This window comes from Amblyomma mixtum, chromosome 9 (genome assembly GCF_055824585.1).
Source record: "Amblyomma mixtum isolate Tamu chromosome 9, ASM5582458v1, whole genome shotgun sequence".
Classification (NCBI taxonomy): Eukaryota; Metazoa; Arthropoda; class Arachnida; order Ixodida; family Ixodidae; genus Amblyomma; species Amblyomma mixtum.
In genome coordinates, this window is record NC_143020.1 from 110551749 (window position 1) to 110575492 (window position 23744).

General features: G+C 49.1%; 1 protein-coding gene across 8 annotated transcripts in view; it reads right to left on the minus strand.

The window, feature by feature from the left end:
• Positions 1-23744, minus strand: part of Prosap (SH3 and multiple ankyrin repeat domains prosap) — a 207351-nt gene that overhangs the window by 85032 nt on the left and 98575 nt on the right. The gene's annotated exons all lie outside the window — the stretch shown is intronic.

Consider the following 23744-nt stretch of genomic DNA (forward strand, 5'->3'; position numbering starts at 1 on the left):
GTACCTTGTTTGTTGCCAATGCCATGTAGAGGGGCCGTGGACCCCGGCAAGCCCGTTTAGAGGGTTTTTGTTCACGGTCCTCAGCATCTCTAATTTTGATGTTTGAATAAAATGAAATGAGGGGCCGTGGACCCCGACAAGCCCTTTTAGAGGGTTTTTGTTAACGCTCCTAAGCATCTGTAATGCTGATGATGGAATAAAACGAAATGAAATAAGAGCCCCTTGGTCTCGAGCAGCTGCCAGAGCTGTGACAATCGCCTGTGAACAATGAGGCCGTAAAGTATACTGAAACCTGCAACGGCCTCTCATGGACACGGCTAGTCGTGAACGGAGATATACGAGTACGCAAGAGCTCTTTTCTACGTTTCTATGACTAAAGGACTTGAGCCACAAGCCTCAAGCAAACTTCAGCGGTGATTACAGGAATCGGCAATCAGTACTGCGGTTTAGTCAAACAAAAAAGAATAGACAGCGCCACGAAATTCAGTCCTACAGGCAAGTCGACCTACAAAAGAAAGGCCCAAGCATTAATTACGTGCCTTCCACGGTGCTACGTGTTGAATGTATAGCCTCATATCATACTCTCAGCAATCGTAACAAACCTCCTATCGCAGTCGTCGGCCAGAGAAAAATGACTGCCTCATGGGCCTTCCAGAGCATTTAAACTCCGAACAGCGACGAAGTGGAACCCCAATGAAATGTTAACGGCACCTCTCGACGCGGACACTTTTCTGGCGCACAAAAATGTAGACGCATTGTTACCTGAACTAACCTAACCGGCGGTAATGACTACATGCCAGGATTTCAAATCTTCGCCATTAGTAGCAATGTCAAGCGTTGCAGAACCCATTAACGACAGGAACCTTCCGGGCATAACTTATGCTTCACGCTTCACCGAGAAAGGTAGATCAAAATTAGAGTTCCTTTCAGGTAATGGCAGCGTCACCGTCAGTGCAGTATCGTAGATCATGCAAAAGAGTGAAAAACGCCGAGTTGACCGCATTGGTTGCGGCAACACCATTACCGGAAATTCGGGACAGCGCCTAGCTAGTGTCGCTACGCCTAAAGGCCTATCACGTTTTGTTCTACAGCCACTCGGTCACTCTCTTTCTTTCTTGCGTCACAGATGACGTCAACGCACTATTTTTTCAGTGTTCAAACCCATCCGCAGCTTGCTGGCAGCCAAGGGAACTAGAAGCGCCAGTCCCCAATTCCCGGTAATGACCCCATAGCTACACCACTGTGCCATGATAAAAAGTGAGGATGTTGCAGTTTTTGTGAGATGTCCACATGCGACAGCGTTTGAACGCTGAAGTCAGGTACGTGTGGAAATACTCAAGGTTTGAGTTCCAGGAAAGAAGTGCTACTCTTTTGATCATATTCAGCACGAGTTAGATGCGACTGTCTAAAACCGCTCTGCTCAGATAAGACCCTCGATGACTTCCACATGCACCGTGCAGTTTAATATCTTCATTCGCCGAAAAAAATTGCAAGGCATACTTAAGCTCCGTCTTATGGGTACGACGCGAGAGCGTATTGGGTTAATTTTCATATAGGCACATGATCATTCTCTACTTTGCATTCATAGATCCCTGGGAGTCCTCATACCCCCCTGGAGCGTGGTGCAGCGGTTAAGCGATGCGCCCCTGCCCTGAGATATGACAGCTGCTCCCAGCGGTGGGCCTTGTGCGGGACAAGTGCTCTTCTTGAGCGACCAATCATTCATTTAACTGCCACCTCCCACGGTGGGCAGTTTGCTTACTATCCGGTGGGCAGACTGTGATGACGTCACATGGTCACGTGACCTAGGTGGTCCACCTGCCCCCTATAGGTTGCTCTCTGGGGACCACCTGCCAGAGTAATGCTCGTGATTTTTCCCTCACAACGCCGACGCCAGATTTTTGTGGATAAATGTAGCTATTCTAAGAAATTTTCTCGTTCAGAAAGAAGCCCAATCACCCCCCCCCCCCCCTCTCTCTTATATCCACAGCTGCTCAGAAAGTTAAGGCGCATTTCCTTCCCTTGGTTTTGAGCTAAAAGTCTATAAGCGCGTCAACCGCAACATCCAGACCGAACCTCAACAGCGCGCAAATTTCTATCTAGAAGGACCGTACACACGCGCTGAACAAAAAGCAACCAGTAAAAATCCCGCTGCCACTTTAACCCCTCCCGTCCGAACACTCAAGGCCGGTCCAAAGTACACACCACTCCGGGCCTGCCCATTGGGTATCCGCTCAAATCTTCGGCCCGGTGCGGCGGCCCAAGCATTCCTAGACCCCCCGAGGGCCTCCCACGACGTACTACTACGGCAGGAGCACCCTCGGCATCGCCATCACCGCCCTGAGCAAACGAATCGCGCGCGAAGCTCGCAATTACGGCTGAAGGCATGCGCCTTGCACAACGCCGATGTCACCTTGCCTCGGGTCTATCCCACGCTTTTGGCTCTCCCGGTCCCTCAGGGCAAACCCACGGAACCGACGTGTATACGCGCGACCTTAGCCTGCAACAAACCGCGGCCGAGGCAGCGATTCATATATACCCTTCCTCAGTAAATGTGTGCAGTGTTGTTGCAGCTACTGTTGCAGCTACTGCCGTAACGAGAAACGTGGCAGATATCAAATGTTACGATGCGAAGATAAATTCGGTGTGTTACTTAATTACATGCTGTCTATCTTAACTATAACTGAATCTTAACTTTGCCTCTAAGTTTTCCTCTGCATTCTGCAGCCAAACCGGCTTTTACAAACGAGGAAGTGCTGACAAGTTCGTTAGGCGGAACGCATGCTGTGTGCCAGCAGTCGAAACACGTAACTCTACCTTAATTTCTGCTTTTACACTCCATGGTGTTTCATTTCATTCAACATATATTTTTTTAATCAGAATACGGCAATAACTACAGACTTGCAGCACTACTTTTCGCTAACGGCTGACTGCACTTCGTGCAAACCTATCTGTGAATATTAACCGTTTGTCTCCAACATATACTAGGTTGAAGCTCGTTATAACGAAGTTGAAGGGACCAGGCGATTACTTCGTTATAACCATAGCTTCGATATAGCCCGTGTTGATTGAGTTCCCAAGGTGAATCGTCATCCCTTCGTTATATCAAGTATTTTGTTATAAACCGTTTCGTTGTAAAGAAGTTAGACTGACGGGTTAGTTGGTTTTGCATCCTGAAACTTGTTATAAACCATCTAGGCGCAAATTATTTCACAAGGACACAAAAAGAGACGAGGAGACAACGGACAGGCGCCTCGTCTCTTTTTGTGTCCTTGTGAAATAATTTGCGCCTAGATGGTTTATAAGTTTCAAGACGCTCAGTATCGAATAACGTAAAACACCCTGTATATCGGCCATTCAGTCGTGCATCGGAGCTTTTTCGCCGGTGCACAGTTTTATCGGTGCAGCGCGTGTATGCGCGCTTATGCGTAACGCAGGCGGGAGTAAACGGCCAGCGTATATAAGGAACAGGCAGACAGGCCTTCGACCTTGGCTATGCAGCGCAAGAGCCAACCGACGGAGAGTTCTCGCATCGCTCGATCAAGGGCGCCAGCGGTTGCCTCAAACGAGAGCCGACGCGCGTTGCATAGCGGAGGTGTCGATCCATCAAGACCCATGCACGACGGGTGCTGCCTGAAGGCGGCCTCCGCGTCCCTCGATGGTCGGTCGAAGAGGGGGAAAAAAAAAAAAGAGAGAGGAGGCAGAAGGCGCATGTGTATCCGACGCTGCAGCCGCGATCTGCGACTCTCGGGGCAAACGAGTCTGATGTGTGCGTGGGCTCTTCTCCATTGCTTTGCTTGTTTTTTTGTTTTTGTTTCCGGTACCGCAGGTTCTTTTCCGAGACCTTGGCATGTGGAAACCCTAGCAGGCCATAGCGAGTCCTATATTATTTGCCGAAGAAAGCCGCAAGGGGGCGCGTCGAGTGATGTAAGATTAACGACCTCAAAATGGGAAGGCAGGCGGGGAGGATATCCACACTTATATCGCTTTTAGGGCGGGAAAAATGCCGACCATCACGTTACTTCCTAATGAGAAATTTGAGCACAGCTCATCAGCTGTTTCAGCTTTTCGACAGACTGAGGAAAGGAATTCGAGCAAGACATGTATGTACCATTACAGACAACTTGTTATTTTTCACACATTTTCCTTCTTCAAGAAACAGTCCACTAACAGTTCTTGATTGTCATGAAGGCCGAGACCTTGGCATGTGGCAACCGTAACAGGCCATAGCGGGTCCTATATTATTTGCCCAAGAAAGCCACAAGGGGGCGCGTCGTGTGATGTAAGAATTAATGACCTCAAAGTGGGAAGGCACGCGGGGAAGGGTATCCACACTTCAATCGCTTCTAGAAAAAAATATGAAATATCCTGCCCCTCTAAAACAACCTTTGAAAGTTACTTTAGAGAAAAGTGTCGCAAGTGCCCGGCATATATAGCAAGTTACAACTCAGGAATGTAGCGGCGAATGCCCCTCAAAAGGGGCCTTTCGACCAAAGGCGTCGTGGGCCTTTTCCGTCAGCCTCTTTTCGACTTCCCTCTTTAACCCTTCCGCATTAGTAGCACGAACAAAGTAAAAGCAGGGGGGAGTGGGTTTTTCGTTTTTCGGGCTAGGGATGAAAAGCGGTTAAGGGGGGAAATTGAAAAAGAGGCTCAGGACAAAGGCCCGGGTCTTTGACGAAGACATTGGCCGAAGAGCCTCGTTTGAGGATTCGCCGCTGCATGCTTGAGTTCGAAAAGACTATAGCTCCCTGAGATTAGGGATTCCGAGAAAAAATTTACTAAAGCATAAACAGAGGAGTTGGTGGCACCCGCCAGAGTTTTGTTTCAAAGGGGTACTCAAATTATGCATACATCCTTGAAAAGGATCATTGTAATTGTCCACGGTGACCAGGATTCATCACAGCGCATTTAACGTTAAACCGCAGTCACACTACAACACTGACGCCATATGGAGCCTGCGCAAAGCGGCCAACAATACCAAAGTTGACCTCCTGTAACACCCGCGCTCTCATCACATTCGAACCTTCAGCGAGTCACTGTTCACTGTCACTGTCACGAGTCACTACATAACACAGAAAAACACAGCACGCATGGCTGCTCGCCCAGAACTATAAGACACGATTTTTTGCAAAAAATCATGATTGTTACAAATGAAGAACAACAATAAATGTCCCGTGCAGCTACGTAATAAATAAATCCATAAGCTAAGGGCTTATGGCTTCATTTCGAATTAACACGTCATAGCTGTAAGTCTGCCCACTACGAGGAATCCATAAGCGATATAGCTGAATCACGTTATAACGAAGTTGAAGCCACCCGGCGACTACTTCGTTACAGCCGTAGCTTCGTTATAACCCGTGTTGACCGAGTTTCCAATGGGAATAGTCATTCCTTCCTTATATCCAGTGAAGGGCTTCCTTGGCTACAAAACGAAAAAGGCAAGAAAAAAAACTCCTACAGATTCTACCGTCCCATCGGACGATGAAGGATAGCAATAGGGGTATTGCAACTCCATTAGCTGTAGACAAAGATAGCTCTAAAATACAACATGGAACATCGTTCACGTGTCTCCCGGATGAGCCAGACCATATCGTCTTCCAAAGCGCTTCCTCATCTGGCGTCGAAGCCAGTCTCGGCAATATGGCGGCTACAAAGACGGCGATTCATCGCCGGTGCCGCAATCGAAACGCTCCGCGTAGCCGCCTTTTTCCCTCCCAGGCAGGACGGCGCCACCTATAATAACTGGGAACGGCGGCCCGCGCTTGCGCGAAAACGCGCGAGAAGATCGCGGCTGATCGCGCTTCAGCAGCGAGGCATTTCTAGGCCGACACCAATATACCGCCGCGTGATTCGCCTTACGCCGCTCAGCTCGGCTGAGCATATATCCTTGACAGCCGGGGGCTCTCCGGCTCGCACTGCATAACGTATGAGCACGAACTCAAGGCCTTCTCACACCTCTGACCGCTTGCGAACGGATACTGCACAAGCGGAGGGCATCTCGTACAGACTTGGTCTCCAGTCCGAATATATTGGTGCCACTTATACAGGGTGTTTCACCTAAGCCAGTACACAATTTGTACACAGACAGAACACAGAAGAGAGCTTTTTTCGGCATAGCATTGTCAGGGCTGCAGTACATCAGATTACAGCCAAGAGCAGCTAACTAGCAGGTTGGTTAACTAATATTGAATAGTCATCTTTCGAACTATTACTGATAGGCTCCTTAAAGGTGCACTGAAGAGGAATCTGAACTCGTCTTTTTGCCGTGGGAAATCGATCTACACGTTCCGAGCATTCTTACAAACTTCGAATTATTGTCCTGTACGGGCGATTTTCCTAATTTAAATCGGATTAAACGTCCCGGCTGCCGCCTTTATTTGAACTCAGTAAGGCAGTAGATTGAAAGGGAAAAGCCTCAGGCCCGCATTCTCGTAGTAAACCAGAATAATAAAAAAAAGAACACATTACACCCATCATTCGAATAGGGCTCATAGCACTTATGGATGATCGACTACATTCCACTCCAGCGCCCCTTGCAATGCATGTTTCTGGAGATTTTTTCCGCCCTATGTTACTTTTCGAACTTGATACTCCGGCGGCTGCACCCAGCCATCTCCCACTTACTATAACGAAGTTGTATGTGACACCGCCTGATGCAACAAGCGCTACATCCAGTCTGCGAGCCGTGAAACGGTGTTAGTATGCTTGTTAGCCCCAATGGATGCATGCCCCCATCAAGCTGGACACATGTTCCTACACTCAATCCTGACCGCGACGACTGCATTTTGATGCACGCAGAGCCCTAAAATTGGTCGCATAAGAAAATAATCACGATCCTGCATTAAGACGCACCTCGTATAGTTCCGTGCTCGTTCGGCCGCTGAAAACCTCTTCTCCATCATCACCGTCGTTGTCGTCCGCCCGGTAACCTCCACAGCAAGACAAGGGCCCCGTATGGGACCCGAAACGTCATTTTTTCATCTTTTGACTTGGTCAGTGACCCAATTTTCCTTTGTGAATAAATAAGACAAAGGCCTTTTCAATATCACTCCTATTAACCTGTGTTCGGTCATGCTTACGGCAACCCTACCACCGCCAACTTCCTGGTATCATGCTTCTCCACGCCCCCTGATAAACGCTTACTGACTTCTCTTGGACTGCCCTTCGTTACTACCCTAAGGGGCTATCGGTCATGCGTACTCCGTTCCTCTTAAGATTTATCGGCACGTTAACCTGATTCGCGTTGAACGCTTTAAGCAAGAAGGTTCGGCCGCAGCAATAAAGAGGACAATTTAATGACAGCCCTGAGTCTTTCGCACTCTTACAACCAAATAAAAGTGTGTACTATAGGCAGCAAAACGTACTAGCTTTAATTCATGGCTGCAGCCGTCCTGTATTGTTGTCGCTATTCCGTCTCCACGCCATGCAAGACACTGTGTGAATGCCAACCTGAGGAGTGGTTCGCTTAACCACTGGAAACATTACCATTGGTGCAACTAAGTCACCGCTTCGAATTTTACGGCGGAAGCCTTTAATGCCTCATCGTTGTCAACAGAAGGTTGTCAGCAGAAGGTTTCCAGCAGTGGTGTAACGCTTTTTCTAGTCAGACTAGAAAAAAAAAAAAACATTTGTGCACGATGGGATTCGAACCACCATCCTTCCGTTCCGTAGCCGAGCGTGCTAATGGCTACGCTGCTTTGTGTTTTTTTTTCTTTCATGGTATTTATTTACATGGTTTTGTATACAAAGCATATATATATACATATGTGTGTGTGTATATACACACACAAAAACAACTATTTACAGAGCACCTAGGTAGGCGCTACGTGGCAGAAACATAATAGTAACATATTATAACTAAAAGGCCGGTAAAGATATACAGCGCATCAGGAGAGGAAACCAATCCGGTACAAAGTCCGATTTTTTGTAAATGTCCGTTACCTGCAGCAACATTCGGCTAAAGTGAATTCTGGGCGAAACAACAGGTTCAATGTTGCGATCTTGCATGCGCGTTTTCCAAAGACTATGAAGTCCAGTCAGAAGAATCATATCATAAGGATTCGAGTCAGGTTGGGAAACAACAAGGTAGCGCACACTGTAGGAATTTAGGAGGAAATCTTTCTGTAGCGTCCTTTGCAACACATCCCAAAACAAAATCGCGTCTTTGCAGTCTATAAAACAATGTTCAATTGTTTCAGGCACATTGCACAAGCGACAGTTTACAGAAGACACAAAAATGTTTTTCCTATCGAGCCACGTCTTGACAGGTAGAGTTTCAGTGTGTAATTTATAGAAAAATGTTTTGGTGCAAGAAGAAATTGGCATTTTACGCACTCGCTTTAAAACATCATGACCCATGAGCCCAACGTAGACGGAACGATACAGTGGGGGCGGGAAGAGCATGGATATCAAATCCCTGTACAGACTTATGCGCGAAACAGAATATAAGTACTCATTTGAAAACCGAACTGTCAAAAAACGCACGGAGGCATAAACTTCCTGCATAAAGCCTAGTAAACGGGGTCGTTCAGTAAAATTGGAAGAAACTACTAAGTTCGGAAGTAGAGTCATGAAGTTAACCTGCAAGAATGCTCTAATAATCGGAAGGGAACAAGCACGAAAAAAGAAGAAACGGGCAACCAACTGTCTCACATACAGGTGCTCTAGGCACAGGCCTCCTGCACAAACAGGCCTGAAAAGGTTATCACGCCGCATGGGCTCAAATTTGGAGGACCAAATAAACGTCGCAAATATACGATGGAAACGCTGTATGTAATGTCTGGCGCAGTGAAGGACCTGGAGTACGTAATAAATTCTTGTTGCCAGAAAGGTGTTGCAAGCCTGGGCTCGACCAAAAATTGAGAGGCGATGCGGTACAAACGTTATGCTCAGACGTTTGTACCGCTACGCTGCTTTGTGCCAACGCATACGCTTGTCTAAGACGCTGGAGAGTGTTTCCAGAAAGGCGTCGAATCAGAGGGATACCTCCCAAACGCCCTCCAGTGCCTCCAGCATTTAAAATTCACAAACAATTTTGTACTTAATTAATATCTTAACCAGACACTAGTGACACAAGCAGCCACACCGCGCTAAAGGCTTTCGCCTCACCGCACTTTAGGTCAACAAAGTGGCGCCCTGAATTTTTTTCTTCCACGTCTACACTCAACAGCTAAGTATCTCCCCCATTGCATCTCATTTCAGCCTAAACTAACATCTTCAGCGGGAAGCGAGATCCGGCATTTAAAGAAATGGAAGGAGGAAGGAAGGAAAGAAAGAAAGATCCGAACGTTTCGTCACCCTCTCTCTTCCCACGCTGTCGAGAATCGGCAGGGGCGTTCGTGAAGCGCGAGCATGTCGAAGTCATTTAGGGCAAGCGCCCTTCTCGGTCTCTTCTCTCCATCCTTGGCCCTAAAAACAACTCGGTCTCGGCTGCTTCTTCTTCTTCCGCAAGCGGCGAAGCGTCCGCTCCGTTACTGACGCCGCAAAAAGAACGCGCTGTTCGCGCGTCATGCAAAGCGCACGCGTTCCCTGAGTGTACACAAACTTCATTCTCGGCCCGGTGGAGGTGCGCGGATTGGTCGGGCGCTCCTGCACTGCGGAGAAAGTTACCAACGCAGGAACTTTACTCAATTTAATTTAATTTAACTTGTTGATTTAGCAAGTTTAATTGATAGTTTCATCAAGGCTAGTATAAAGAGACGCAAGCTTCGCTCGAAAAGTCAGGCGAGCATGTTTCATATGTGTCTTGCGCCGCAGTGTCCACCAAAACTTAAAGCGAGTGAATACGCGTCCAGTAACCAGTTCACTCGACCAAGGAAAAATGATTCACCTTCGACGTCCCCTTATATAAATGGCCTATAGATTTATAGCACTGCAGGCGGTAATGCGCAGTGATGTACCAACTAACTCAACTGACCGTTTGACAATAGACTTACAGACTCTACCGTCTTCCTATAGAGATTTCCTTTTTCTATTCATAGTCTATCGATTGTCTATAGACAAAAGTGCACTAAAGGTCTTTGACCATAAATCTAGAGATTGTCTACACTCTCTACAGACTCTCCATAGGATCTGTACTGCTTAAACTATAGAGGATTTGTCTATAGATAGTCTATAGACTGCACAGTCAAACTCTATGGACGGTCTGTAGACTCTCTAAAGAAACTTTTGTGATGTCGTTCCATCGATACACTTAATAAAACACCGCAGAATGCCGGCGCCCAATGCGCAGTCCTAAACACCGAGTACGATGGACTATACTCCGTGGTCGTGCATCACGGCGCCAAGCCACGACACATCGCTCTGACCTCTCAGTGATAAGGGGCTCGTAAGAGAAAAGAAAAAAAGAACGGAGTGAGAAAAGAAGGAGAAACCTTTATCTCAAATGACCCTTAACAACTGCTCCTTCACGCCGGCCCGTCGTAAAACTTGCCGGCCGGCACCGCCGCGAAGACACAATTACACTTCCGGCGCCAGTGCCAAGTGCACGCACATGCTCACAGATCACACGCATTGGCGCACGCGGACACAGTCTCACACGGAGAGAACTACCTTCCCCAAATCACCACCTAGCGGAAAAAATCCAACAGGCACGAGACAGTCGGCGCTCAAGGCGTTATCTCGCAATCCGTGTTCCAAGGTCGTGCGCTCGAGTCCTACATAACACCACCACGCCGGCTCTGGAGCGACCACAGAGACCCGCGCCCCTGCATGCTTGTACGCGTGTGTCCGCGGAGGACGCCCGGGGGTTCGAATGCCTCCCAATCATGTTGCCCTCCTCCCGGTCCTTCGCTCGTTCCTCAAAAGTGCTTCCACGGACTCTCGACCGAAGCGCTCCCGTGCGGCCGTTCCACGCTCCATCGACGACTGGAAGAATCGAAGGGGAAAGTGTAACACTGCGCGACAGCACCCTCCACCGAACCACGCTTGCGTGCTCGATAGGGGGGGGGCTGCTTATCGACAAAACGGATCGGTACTCGAGCACGCGCGCACGCATTGAACCGCTTCGCTGCTCGTTCATTTCTCTCTTTCCCTTTCCTTCGCCGCAGCCATATTCACCCTCTCCCTCTGTTCTTACTCCTCGAATCAGTCACGAAACGGAGGTCGGTACGAAGTTGGAGGAGAGTTAATCTGCGGGGCCAATTAGAGCGCCCTGGGGAAAGCGGTGTTGCTGCACTCTGCTTTGTATATACAGCGCAGACAGGCAAAGAAAGAGAACGGACGAAGAAGGAAGAAAGAAAAGACGCTGAGCACGAGTTGACGAACACAATGAAATGCTCGGTGCGGCGGCAGGGGCGGCTAGGGGTCTCTCCGCCTTCCTGCGGCACGATTCAGATTGACTGCCTTGAAGGTTCCAGTGTAAGTGGTCCCGCACGCGCGCACTAACTATATACGCCACTGCGCAGCTCGGAATACCTCCTCTCGCCTCTAAAACCCTCCACCTGCATGCGCGTAGACTGTAGTGGTGCCGAAAGGTCTATCCTTCACGCCAGCTGACGAATGGAAGCCAAACGCACAGGGGAACGGCTACAATGTGACTATAACCGAATACAACTTAAGACCAAAGCGGCTTTTCCCCGACAAAGGAGCCCCTTCCAGCCATTGGCGTCGGCCGATTCTTATGAACCTGCTAGTGTGACAATACAGGAAGCGGTTTGACAATGCAAGGAGGCGACTATACCCGACCATGGAGGGAAGGAACTATCACCTTTCGTCTGCCACTCCCTGCATTGTTGATCACGCTAATAGGTTCATATGAGAATTGGCCGACGCCATTGGACGGAAGGGAATCTTTTGATGGAGAAAAGCCGCTGCCTTCTTAAGCTGTATCTGACTTATAGAGGAGTTTGGCCCGCGAGACAGATTGCGAGTGTTCTGAGTCGTTGCCGCCCGTAAGCATGTTGCGAATATGAAGATGAATAGTCGCTGTTTTAGCTATATTTGTTGGCCACGCTTTTGAATGCGATGCCTTCTACCTGTATGTTCTTACTCTAGAATCTTACTAGATTTAAAACAGAATCTGCGAGGAAGGCTTGTCCGAGCCCCAAGCCGTATGTGTGGGAGAACAAGTTCCACAAGCGTGATTAAAGCTGCCTTTTACTCACACGGTGTCTGGCTAGAGTACTATATTTGCACAAACTCTGCGCATTACGGCTGCTGAGGTGTTGAACAATAAAGATATTAAAGCTAAGTGCGAAATTTCATTACACCTTGTACTCAAGTGAAGAATGCAACGCGTTTTTTTTTTTCATCACGGCACAACTCGGAGCTCTGCTGGTCACGCAGTTTTTAAGCTGAGAGTGTGAAAGCCTCAAAGCTCTTGTCCACTGGATACACACCGTATACTTTACCAAAGCCAACGCTACATCTCAGTTTTAACCACTCAAAATTGCTTCCAAGAAAAGAAACCCCTCTTTGCACTGCAAGTACTCGAACAATACAGTCACCCTGACCCCCCCAAAAGTAGAGCGGCCAAGTGCCACGCCAGGCGCCATCAAACTCCCAAAGCGGCGTCGTTATAATGTAAGTACCTGACAGACCAGCGTCACGGCGGGCAGCAATGTTAGCAGTAAGGGGGTATATATGCCTCACGCATCGCGGACCCTAACACAGGCGAAGCGGAGCCGTCTCGACAATTCCAGAGGGTCACGACCTTCAACGACCTTGTCCGCTCAAAAGGCGACCGCTGGAGGACACGGCCATCCGACCCGGGCATCATCACACGGCGAGGTCAGCGCGACCTTACGGTACACGCTCGCGACCGCTAAACGACCGTATAAGCTGAGACCAGCGGACGTACGCTCAGCCCCGACGGAACGGTCGTACACGTCTGGTCTGGTCTATTCCGGGAGGGAGTTCCGAGGAAGACCGTTACAGAACGGCCCGCGGAGCTTGCTCCACTCAAAGGTGATTAAAGGTTTGAGCCCCGCCCCCGCCTAGCTCGGCGGCCACAGCGATCAGGTCGACAATGCAGCCTAGGAGGAACAAAGCTTAAATGAGTGGCGGGAAAAACCGTTACCGCCAAGGTCCCTAAGAAGGGGAAAGCAGAATGGCGGAATGAACCAGAGCCGCGCTCCAGAAACACTGCGGAACTGTGCGAAAGGAGCCGACCGGAGACTTCGAGGAAGAAGTGTATAATGCGTTACGGGTAGTGCTACGTCTAGGAAGGACGGAGGTGGGTTAAAGAAAAGCGGGGGACTGCAGCTGGTCGCACGCCTCATTGTTCGTATAAGGCGGTGATGACTGCCGTTGCATTCCTTGCACGCGGAAGGAGACGCAAAACTGGGGCGAACGCTTCGAGCCACGTGGGTCAATGGCGCGCTGCATACACTCCTCGGGTTTTCGCCGTGATGACCGAACTGTTCCCCTTTTGGAACGGCGAAGATGCATGGGACAGGCAATGAGGAAGTGGGAAACGGTTGAGACGGCGTTTACTCGAAACAATCTGCGTGATTTCATTCATAACGGCACCGAAGAATAGACTCCGGCTTTTAGTCCTGCACGACCACGCTCTGAAATACAACTCCAACGCGGCTTCGGCAGGCGTGACCTTTGAACAGTGCTTCATTCAAAGTGCAGTAAACGCAGTAATAATAATAATACTAGTATTTCTGCTGTTCCCAGAGAAGAGAGTTTAAGGTGCGTTATGTTACGCGACACGGCTTACACGGAAGCAAGAGCCGTATACAGCTGCTCCTGTAAATCTATAATGCGGACGTAACGCGTTGCACAACACCAGCGTAAACTCCTTCGCAGATTAATCCAAATATGATTAAATGCATGTTTTCTTCAATGATTGACATACATTAATACTGACACGGCACTAAATGGCAGATAGCCTGGACTTACTGCAAGATGATGATTATTATTTTATTTTACTGGTGCAATTGCAGCTTCGCCAAAGAGCGTCATGGTAGTGTGTTTCGCCTGCTGAAGGGATATACACAGGGACTGGTGTATAGGGCAAGAAATCTAGAAATATTAGGAGACATACATGAAAAATAGAGAAAATTTCTTGCCTTACTGCATGTCCTGTACCTTTGCGAGAAAATCGATGCCCTGGAGATGCGTCAGTGCTCTGTCGTAACTCAGCCCGGGGGGTTAATAACGGTACATTAATGTTAATAACGGTACATTACCGAGTTAAGTACCAACGAAGCATATGCTGATATCCCATAAACATGTCATGAAAACATGCTTACAGCATGAAAATTATCAAACTAAAACGCCATGATTCAACTGGGTTATGCATCGACGCACAAGTTTTATTTACACAGCGACAGCTATACCACAGTCCCTGTCCCAAGTAAGTCGCAATAAGTAATTAAGTAGCAGGTCTGGCAGAAAATTTACTTTTCGGGCTCATCTCGTGACCCGTAACTTTCTTAAAAATGAACTTTACCTGCAATACATACATTCAGTTACAGAAGGCCATAGAAATAATTCGTTTTCATTTCAACTTGCCAGCTAAGAATCATCTAGGGAAGTTTCGATTTCTCCTTGCCAGCTAAAAACCTCGAACAACGCATTTTTTTCCAATTTAATGAAACTTATTAGGTGTTCCTGTCATCCGGCGTACCCTAAAAAAACACAACGATGAATTTAACTGCATTCGCGTTGTCGAAAACGTGGTAGAAAATGCTACAATGCGTGCTCTTCGGACAACGTCTATTGATGTGTGCTATAAGCATCACTGAATGACGGAAACATCAACTCACGACATAGCAACAGTAGGGAAAAGATGTACTCTAAGAACCCACCCAGACAAGCCGCAATTTGACATTTCCGCATTGCCGTTTTTCGCCAAATTGCATCACCAAAACAACGGCCCCCTTTTACCGCTCCCATGGTCTACACGTCTGTCATTTTGTATTTCAGGTCCCCTTCCAAATTTAGCAATGTGAAAGCGAGGTATAACAAGTGCGCAGGGTAAAATTAAACAACCAGAAGAGAAGCTCGGGCTGAAAAATGGACAAGCCTGCAACAAGCAACTTTCAATCTGCGACAACCAATGGCTACATCAGGCAACACTCGCGTTCCAAGACGAGGCGCACCACAGAAACAGGTCCGTGCATTAAAGTCGCTCACAGAAGAGAACAGACACATCGCCGCCCGGGGAGTGGCGTCCTCGACAGGATGCCATGGCGCACTCGACAGGACGGAATAGCGCACTCGACAGTGTGGAATGGGCGTCGAACGCGCGGCGCAGGCAGCATGTCACGAAAGAAGAAAAAGCGAGAAGGCAGGGAAAGCAAAGGAATAGAGATGAAAAGATGATCAAAAGACGGAAGCCCCCCCCCCCTCTCCTGCAGCGACGAAAGAACGACTGAACAAAGAGACATCACAGAAAAAAAAGCGTGGCGAGAGCATCGCTCGGAGATGATTTCAGGGTCGTGCAGAAGGTCTCAATCCCGCTAGGCGCGCCGGCGCAGAGATAACGGCCGTGAAAGAAGGAGGCGGCGGGGAGTCACTCGTGGAACTCATCTTCTTCCGTGTGCGGACCGCCGTTGATGCAGCGGGCGCCCGCGCGGCTTCTAACTGCCGCCGCCAGGTGACTGGCCGCCGGTCGGGCCGGGCAAAAGAGAAAAGGGACGAGTGCATGCACGATAGCTGAGACAGCGGGCGGCACTGACAGCGCTTCTTCGGCGCGGTCCGAGCGATAGAAATCAATGTCACGCATGCGTCCGCCGCCGCAGCCCCGTGGCATTGCCGAGGAAAGGAAAAAGGAATGCGACCGCCGGACGCTGCCTTGTGCCTGTGCTTCAAGAAGGCGAGCGTTCGCTCGCGGAGAGGAAGAATGCCAGAGGACGTTGATACCGGACCGCACTGTTTACTAGCTCGCTCTGCCTAGAGCCTGGTTTTTATGGTTTGTGTACAGTCGGCAGTATAAGTTTACGGGATGATACTATCAGCAGCAGCCTAACTACGTCTACTGCAGGACAAATGACTCCCCCACATCCCTCCAATTAATCTTGACGAGCTGCGGCCGCCTCATCCCCGAAGTTTTCCCAATCTCACCCGCTTACCTGATTCCCTGCCGCCCCCTGCCGCGCCTGCCTTCTCTTGGGAAATATTCTGTTACCCTAAGAGACCATACCATATTTTGCCTTCACATTACATGACCTCCCCATACCCATTTCTTCTTGATTTTGGCTAGGATGTCATTAACCCGAGTTTGTTCGTTGACCCGCTCTGTCTGTGTGTAACGTTACAGCTATCATTTTCCTTTCCATAGCTGGCTGCGCTGCCCAAATTTCAAGTTGCACCCTTTTCGCTAGGCAACCCGTTTCTGCCCCATAGATGAGTACCGGTGAGATTTAGCTTCTATCTTCCGGAAAATGCGACTGCATAGTGCGGGAAGCACACCAACTTGCGCTAGTATGGGCAGTGTCAGCTCAGCGTTTTCTTCACCCAAGAACTTACTTAGCCCCGACAAGCCACGCTTATGTATGTTTAGCTATGCCGAAATACTAACCAGTGCCTAGTGGGGGCCCCTGCAGTTATTTACGAAAGCACAAACAGGAAAATCCGAGTCAGGGAAATGTACACTTGGGCAATTACATTCCGAAAACAGAACGAGGGCAAATCAACAAAGTTAGCACAGCGTAGCGACTTCGTTCGTAACTTAACAGTATTAAGCACTATTTCCGGCACATCAACGCGACATACAGCTCCCATTCTTGCTAGACCCGAAGGGAAAACTAGAATACACCCGAGCTGGCTTCAACACGTGCACGGCGAACCGAAAGGCATTCGCCGGCACAGATCTGAGTAGCGAGATAAAATTTTAATCATTGCAGAGCGGAGTTAGCACGAGGAAGTCGGCGGCCGTACCTCTCAGCGGGTGCGTTCCGCACTCCATTTCTAAGGAGTACATACAATTCCACCGTTGTATCGCGTGCATATCTGCAGCATAAGGTTCAGCCCGTGCGGTAAGACGCTGGCGCCTCGAGGCAGAAACTCCTTCAGGAAGAGGAGGACGATGAAAGTTGCGGGGTGGCTTCCCCGTACGCGTAAGCGTATATATAATACCCGTGCGCCGTGACACAACGTGTTGGTGCGTGGTAGCTCCGCGGCCTAAGAGGGGCGGCCGCTGCTCGCTATTCGGAAACACTTCCGCGCATTAAATGAGGGGCGCAGAGCCAAAGGCAGACACTCGGGGATCGGCTCGAGATGTTACCGCATAAATGCGGATTTAAGCATCGAAGGTTTTTTTAGTTCGTCACGCAACTATCTATAGAGGGAGCTGACATTACAGTTAACGGCTTTCATTTAAAATGCGGGTTGAAATATTGCTCCATACTTCCTTACCTGCGTCCAGAACAATATCGAAATTCCCCGCAGTCACGAGTGCGGGAAAAGCATATATCTTCCGATAATCCCGTTGTTAATCAATCGATAATGCTGCGACTAATGCACGCGCTTCCTTAGCGCAGTGGAGTAAATGGGCAGTTCTCCAGTATGAAGACAAAAGCCTTAATGGTGCCCGTCCGTCATATCAGTATGTGATTAGTTGGTGCTCTCAGTGATGAGCAAGGAATCCCTATAATAATATTTTTCACTGTCAATTTTAGGATCTCACTCTCACTTCCCACAGCTTAACTAGATTACTTTGAAGTTACCTGGCGTGTTCCTTTTTTTGCCACATTTCTGAAACGCAGTAGTTACGATAAAGGAGTACCCGCCGCGGTGGCTCAGTGGTTATGACGCTCGGCTGCTGACCCGAAAGACGCGGGTTTGATCCCGGCCACGGCGGTTGAATTTCGATGAAAGCAAAATTCTAGAAGCTCGTGTACTGTGCGATGTCAGTGCATGTTAAAGACCCCAGGTGGCCGAAATTTCCGGAGCCCTTCACTATGGCGTCTCGCATAGCCTAAGTCATTTTGGGACGTTAAACCCTCATAAACCTTTTCAAGAATCTTCCATGAAATTTCCGGAGCCCTTCACTACGGCGTCCTTCAGAGCCCTAGTCGCTCTGGGACGCTGAACCTCATAAACATTTTCAAGCACCTTGCATGAAATTTCCGGAGCCCTTCACTACGGCTTCCTTCATAGCCTGAGTCGCTTTGGGACGCTGAACCTCAAACATTTTCAAGCATCTTGCATGAAATTTCCGGAGCCTTTCACTACGGTATCCTTCATGGCCTGAGTCGCTTTAGGGACGTTAAATCTCCATAAAACTTTTCAAGAATCTTGCATCAAGTTCTCACCTTACCGCATCCTCCTCCACTGCCACCTTGCTTAAACGAATCTCGAGGGCCAGTTCAATCCGCGTCGATACGGTACTTCCTCTACCGCCGTGATCCCGTGGGGCGGAAGGAAAGGGTCATCGACGGCGTCCGCCGGCGGCGCGGGCCGCCGCTTCAAATTGGGTCCGCGGGTGGCTCACACGAACTCCGCCGGGGGCCATCCGCCGTTGTTGCTTCGGACCGAGCAACTATGCACGGCCGGACAACGCAGCCAGCGCCAGCGGCCAGTAAGTGGTATAACGGAGCACTGCTGGAGCTGACCCCGTTTTGGTAGCACCTTTGTCGCCCCCCGCTGACGGGGAAAAAAAAATCCCCGAAGTGAAAGTTCTCGCACGCTCAATTAACGCGTCGGGGGCGAGTTCTTTCGGAGGTGGTGCAGGCAGGCAGGGCGTTGCCGTGCAACCCTTCGACGGGACCGTGGTTATTTCGGGTTCCTCATAAGGCAGGATCAACAGTGTTCATTTCGAGTCCGTCGGTGGTCCTGCAATCAGCGCGTGGATTTCCCTTCGTTCGGGTTAGTGATCCTCGTTATAGGACAGCAGTCAGATTTAGCTATCGCCGCCCATCTGGTTTTATCGGTTGCATCTCTAGCGGGGACACTGCGGGCTCTGACCGGACTGTTGACACTCCTCGGAGAGTCTAAATATACCCGCGTTTCCTGTCACGCATACCGTGTACGGCGTTCATGTGAACTATCAAGGGAAGCTCGACCTTAATTGCTTCTCAGAGCGCCACCGGTATTCGAAGGCGTATCTCATAGGCTTGATTTTGGTTTGGTTGTTATAGCGTTCAACGTCCCAAACCGACTTCGGCGATGGGGGACGCCGTAGTGGAGGGCTCTGGATGATTTCGACCGCCTGCAGTTCTTTAACGTGCACTAGCTGATATCGCGCAGTACACGGACCTCTAGCATTTCGCCTTCATCGAAATGAGATAGCCGCGGCAGGGATTGAACCCACGTCTTTCGGGTCAGCAGCCGAAAACCATAACCACTGCGCCACCGCGATGGATTGCATAGCTCATAGGGGGCGGGGCGGTACCTCAGTCTGCTAGCGTCCACAAGTTCGCCGCAGTTCAAGGCCGCATTTCGATTCGGAACTGCGCAACCGCAGTAAAATTATTAAAAAATCTCTGGTCGCAAATGCCTGTGACGTCACCGCTGACGCCAGCAAGTAATATCGTTTGTCGACTGCGGTACCAGCGGCCAGGCTCACCAAAGGGAAAATAGGCAAAGAAGAAAAAATGAATCAAGGAAAGGTTCCTAAGAATATACTCCTCCGCACCTACTATTGCAGCATCACCTTTCCTGCTGACCGCTAACATTGTGACCGCAGTGAATAGAAACTGTCATAAATTATCTTTCGTAAGATATCGTAGCCACGGAACAAAGGAGAGGCTTAGTGACGTCGTCCGCTTCTTCTTTTCCTTCTTTCTTAATTTCTTCTTCCTTTTCTTTATTTTTTTCCTTTCTTCCCTGCCTCCCTTCCTTCTTTTCTTCCCCCTTTTTACTATTTTACCTTTTCTTTTAGTTACGAAATACAGCTGGAATCCCGCTAAAACCACCGTCACGGAACAAGAAAATCAGGCGGGAAGAGGAATCGTCTCCCCCGTTACGCCGCGATGACTCGATCGTCACCTCGGATGACTGCATCCCGACCATCATTCTCGATCTACACGCGGGCTCTTCGGAGGAGTTCAAAAGGCGCGGGGTCATCAGAGGGCACTCGAAAGAACATCAAGCTCTACAGCGGGCCAAAGCAACCCGCTCACATCCGCCTCGGCTCGCGAATTCGTGCGGGAGCGTCATTACGCCACATTAAACATCTTTTTTTATCTTTTCACTTCTTGCTTCTCTCTAGGAATTCGAGAGAAAAGAGCGAAGCCGTAATACATATAGAACTATGATTACGTAACGTCGATTCAAAGGGTTCCAAAACTGGCGCCCTCTACCGCTCGCCTATACATCCGTCTCGCTTGGTTGGATTGCTAAAGAGAGCCACGGTTGGGGAGGCAAATACAAAAGCAAGTGAGAAAGGAAAGGGGGATATGGGGGAGAGTGGTAGTACTGAGCAGCGCCCTCTATCGCCGAGTGTCAGAGGCGCGAACAGCGGGAGCACTTTCGTTCGCACGACTTTCTCTCGTTTGCTCTTTATTCGCCCTTTGTAAGTGTTTGCCGACGGCCAGAGAGGAAACAAATCACCGCCGCAGCAGAGTTAGGCCCTCTGGGCTCTTGCGAGGGACGATGCGAGCCCGGTCGGCGCGGCTCAAACTCCGCATGCGAGCGCGTGATAAAACGCAGGCCTATATGCGACAGCGCCAGCGGCGTCTCTTCCATCCCTCCTCCATTTCTGCGCTTTTCTTTGTCGTCTGCCCCGACCGACTCCCGACGCCATGTTTGTTATACGCGTCACAAATGTCAGTAAGCAGGCCCGAAATGAATTCGAATTGTAGAAAACAGTGGACAAGCGATGACAACACCGAAGTTATTTTCGCCAATGTTATTTTTCACCGGCTTGCGTCATTTGCTGGCAGTATGTATCCGGGTTTCATTGTCGTCTGCTCCAACGGGGCTCCGACGCCATGTTTGTTACAATCGTGCGGCGCACGAGTAAGCGGCGCTAATATGAAACCGGGTAGCAAAAAGGAGCGGACAAGAGATGCCATGCGAAGTTGCCTACACTATATCGTTATATTTCACAACTTTAGTGGCTATGCCCCCGCCCCCTGTGCATTTTTTTTTGCCGTCTGCGCCAACGAGCACTGGTCGCCATCTTTGTTTAGCGCCGCAAAAGTCAGTAAATAATAATAAAAAAATGAATTCTCATTGCGAAAAGCAGCTAACAATCTCGCTGCCCCAGTTACGTCAACGCCGATTAATCTTCACAGGATTAGACCATTAGCTCTACTGTAATGTTACACCCCCCCCCCCCCCCCCCCGCTCTCTCTCTAAACTCCTTGTGCGTTTGTTCGTCGTCTGCTCCAACCAGCTCCCGACTAGCCAGCACTAAAATGAATCCGAATATCAAAAAGCGGCGACCCAGCGATGGCTGAGCCGAAGTTACTCACATCACCGAGCATTAATTCTCACGAGGTTTCGCCATTATAGCCGAACAGCGGTATAATAAGGACCGGGAAAGTGACTAATTATGTACGGATGCAGCAGAGCAACTTGCGAAAGTGGGTTTCGCGGACGTTACGCCACCTCCCGACGTTGCGAAAGGTCCTTTTCGCAGAAGGTCTGGCACAGAATGTGTTTCTTGAAACAGATCCAAGCGGGGGTGTTAGTCATGGAAGACAAATATCATTGTGGCCCTGGTGACGGACCTCAAGGTTGGCTCGTATAAAGTCTGGCAAGGCGGGGTATAGTTGTCTAAGTGGACTAGAGATAAAGATATAAAGCTAGTCCTAATCTGTTTATTAGATTTAAAGGATTTCAAATGTGAATATTATACTAAAGGGAGAGCTTTTCTACGAGCGAAGAGGCGACCTGCCATTGCCGCAGTACACTAGTGATGACCATTTCATAAAATCACAAGGTCGACTGGATGCGTCGAGTGAACAGTTTGAGAGAGAGAGAGAGAGAGAGAGAGAGAGAGAGAGAGAGAGAAAGGCAGGGATGTTAACCAGAAAGGATTCCGGTTGACTAGCCTGCACAGGGGAAGGGAATGAGGGGAATTAAAGAGGAAAAAGAGAAGTAAAGGGAAATAATCACAGTCTGTCAATTAAGGCAGTCATTCTCAAAAAGCGAAAGAGTGCCTTGTAAGCCGTGATGGCAGTTGACTGTTGTGGCCACGGACCGAGGATCTTGGCCTCTGTGAAAGGGCGAGGGTCCAGGCGAGAAGAAACAGTAATAGGAGCGTCATAAAAGCAGACACATTGTCATTCGGTTCACTTTCTTTAGACTCCCATAGTATGAATAACAGAGCGTAAAGCACGAAGGCCAACAATACGCAATAAAGACGCAATAAAGAGTTGGTAGTCAGCGCCCGTCCTGTGTTTCGTCCTGTTTCTTCTATCTTTTCCTCGTTCCGTTGCGCTGTGCTAATCTGTTTCGCACAACAATACAGCGGCGGAAAAAAACACTCACTGATGTCATCACAGTTCTGATGTCCTGCCAGTTACAAAACTAAGAATCACTGTGACACGAAATACGAATTGCGCAATCGATTGTGACATTTTTGCGAAAAAAAAAGAGAAGTGTTTCAGCCCAGAGAGAACATAAAAACAGATGTGTTCACTTATGTATGCGATTATTAGAGCGCAAGAGAGAAATGAAACAGTCAGAAATTACGCAGAGCCCGTTTATGGCTACGAGACCAGATCGTTGGGTTTTATAGAGTGCATAAGCAACTGAAGCTAACAAGAGCGTTGGGATGCTTGGCAGGCTGTACAGGGCCAAAGTTAAGGGCGAAACGATTTATACCAAACGACAAAAAAAAAAAAAAAAAACGTCTTTTCTTCCGTTTTCCTAGTTCACCCTCGGAAACAGCTAGGTGGCGTGATTCATGCCCCCTGTACCATGCCCCACGATTAACGCGGGTTAACTTAAAGGATCTGGTTTGCGCATCTGTGTCACCCGCCACGGCATCGAGTAACAACGCGTAAAAAAAAAAAAAAACGCGTTCGCGTTTTACACTGGCCCGATGGAATACATGGCCCTTCACGCGACCCTGCGCCCCGCTCGCCTCATTTTATCGACGCAATAACTTTTTTCTCCACCAGGGCCTGTCAGGGGCAGAAGCAGTGCGCAAGCATATCGTTAGCGTCGCGGTGAGATGCACGCAAGGTTCGAAGAACAAGAGAAAAGCAATGCCGTCGGAACCTCAAAGAACCGAACGCACTGGGCGCTCCTAAACTTCACGGCAGGGGGCAGGCACGGCCGGTATGTGGGAAAGTTGTGGTGCAGGGGGAAAGAGGGCGAACGCGAACCCCCCGCAGAGTTTGTTAAGGGTGAAAGTGAACTTCCATCACTTGGCTCCTGCAGTCTTATGCGCAGACCCTTTTTACAGAATGAGATAAGTAGAGAGGGAGGTATGTTGTCAGGCACAGCCCCGATATTCTATCTGATGACCTGCACTTCTCCATCTGTTTTCATTTTGCTATTTTTTCGCTTACTTAGACCACTCACAGCCAGCAGTTCTTTCCCGTTTACATTTTTGCTTGGCCAACAAGACTTTCGGTACGCCCGCTGAACCAAAGCGGTTTGCTATCGGGAACAGAGCAAACAATAAAACAAGAAGAAAAAAACTTCGCCAATTTCTTGCACGCCAATGAGGTAAGACCACGCATGCGCGACGACACACTTTCCCGAGGTATGGTGAAAAGAAATCTTTCAGCTTTACTTTCCTGCAGCTCGGTTTATAAACAACTAAATCCGAAATTTCAGTGTAACCTCGAATCGAGCAATTGGCGGTGATTTTTTCGTACTTTTATCTGCGCACCACTGATGAATGTGACACATTGCCAGTGTAAGAGGTGAATAGTTACCCAACTGAA